At 35.2% G+C, this 2,192-nt stretch overlaps 1 pseudogene; it reads right to left on the reverse strand.

Moving 5' to 3' along the window:
- Window positions 1-1,178: 1,178 nt before the first annotated feature.
- Window positions 1,179-1,842, reverse strand: LOC143618381 (amidophosphoribosyltransferase 2, chloroplastic pseudogene; annotated as a pseudogene).
- Between the last annotated feature and the right edge of the window lie 350 nt (window positions 1,843-2,192).

A 2,192-nucleotide genomic window follows, 5' to 3' on the forward strand; every position in this document is an offset into this window, starting at 1 on the left:
CAATACCAAACATAATGACGATTTTAACACTATGTCAATGATGATGTGGAAAACGTATTAGAAGATGAAATCGGGGCATGAGATTGAGAGTGATGAGCTAGAAGATGAAACTAAAAAAGACGGGGATGGAACATCATATGGTAAGGTTAAGTATCTTTCCAATTGGAGCTAAAACCGGATAAAAAGTGTCACTTTCTTTAACAAGACTATGAAATATAATGGGCATTAAGGAATGTTAAATGGCTAGTCATAGTGGAATTTGTAAACGGCATGGTCATAATCGAGAAGCATGCCTTTTAAGTCTAGAAAAACAGATGTCTAAACGGGTCGACTCATTTTGGCACTTGGTTTTAATTTGGATTTTGATATTAATACCACTATAAAGATGGCTTTATTTGGTATTTTTTTTGTATTTTTGATTTGCTAAAATAACAACTATGTTGATTCAGTTTATGGTTTGGATTATCGGAAAATTATTGTTTGCTAATGATTATTTGCAGAATTTTAACTTGATTTTTTGCAAAATTGTTGTCGAATATTATATTTTTGCTGAATTTTAGTTTTAATATTTGTAGAACTGTAGCCTTAATTTATCTATAATATTTTGATTTTTTTTTTATTTTTTTTTTGCATAATGTTTATCAGTTTGTGAAATTTTGAATTCGTAAATGAGAAAAATAATTATACCATATTTCTTATAATCTTAGTGCTCTCTAATATCATTTTTTATTGGAAAAAGAAAACATAGACTAGAAAAAATAAATAGGATAGAGAAAAGTATCCATATAGGTAATATATTTCGAAGTAGACCAAAAATGTAAATATTAACACCACATTTTTTAAGTTAAGTTTTTGAATATCTCACCTTACCTCAACAACTTGGACCAAAAATCATCAACAATAAAAAAAAAAAAAAAAAAAAAAAAGGTACCATTGGCGTAAGGGTACCAAATTACATATACCATTTTCAGTTCGGTTTTCAACTAAACGACTTGTTCGGATTTAAGAAATTCAATTTCAGAAACCAGTATTTGACTCATACATCATTCTTTCATAAAACCGTTTCAAAATGAACAAGTTCAATAAAAACCCATGCTAAAAAATAAAACCTCAAATCCATATAAAGTAAACATAGCAAGATAAAATTAAGATCAAGAAACTTTAATCCTTACCCAATCGTTAAACCTAAACTGCAACTTTACCATCTTGTTCTTCATAATTCACATCCAAATCCCCCTTTTGCTCCTTTGACCCTTGAAGCCACCCGCCATCGATCGAATCAATACTCCCGTTCAATCCATCGTCAACGAAATCCCCAACCCGCTTCACAATCCCACTCGGTAACACCGGGTAATCCCCAGAGATACACGCGTAACAAAACTTAGGCGAATCAGCCGCCAACATATTCTTCAAACTATCAATCTTCAAAAACGCAAGTGAGTCGCACCCGATAAAATCGCGAATCTCCTCAACACTCATCCGGTTTGATATCAACTCGTCTGAGCTCGGTGTATCGACCCCATAATAACACGAAGCAATAATCGGTGGGCTTGCGATACGCATATGAACCTCCTTCGCGCCCGCTTCTTTCAACAACCTAACAATCTTTGAACTCGTGGCCCCCCTAACGATTGAGTCGTCAACCACCACGACCCGTTTTCCCTCCAAAACAGCTCGTACCGGTGACAGCTTCAACTTAACCCCAAAATCTCTAATCCGTTGAGACGGCTCAATAAACGTGCGCCCAACAATCGCCCCGTTACTTCTCCTACCCATAACTAACGGCCTAAAACCAAACGGGTCTCTAACGGCAACTAACTTGTCTTCCGTTATAAACACCATTGAATAAGCTCCTTTAAGTTTCTCACACGCCTCAACAATTCTCAGAAAAAAGGGTCTCTGTTTCGAAATAGCGATTAAATGTAAAACAACTTCGGTATCAGAACTAGTACCAAAGATAGAACCGTTTTCTTCCAATTCAGCCCTCAACGTTTGGTAATTTACCAAATTGCCATTGTGTGCGACGCCCACGCGCCCAAAGCGGTAACCTGCAATAGGGGTAAGCAATAACCAATCCGTTAATCGAAACAAAAATAACCAAAAATCAGTTATAGTTTTAACCGAAACTAACCGTTCATGTTTTATACTTGCATATATAATATATGTGATTTATTTTCCTAACCAACATTTTT

This window comes from Bidens hawaiensis, unplaced genomic scaffold (assembly GCF_021521415.1).
Source record: "Bidens hawaiensis isolate Kalapana, Puna unplaced genomic scaffold, B.hawaiensis_p1.1 tig00071528_1, whole genome shotgun sequence".
Classification (NCBI taxonomy): domain Eukaryota; kingdom Viridiplantae; phylum Streptophyta; class Magnoliopsida; order Asterales; family Asteraceae; genus Bidens; species Bidens hawaiensis.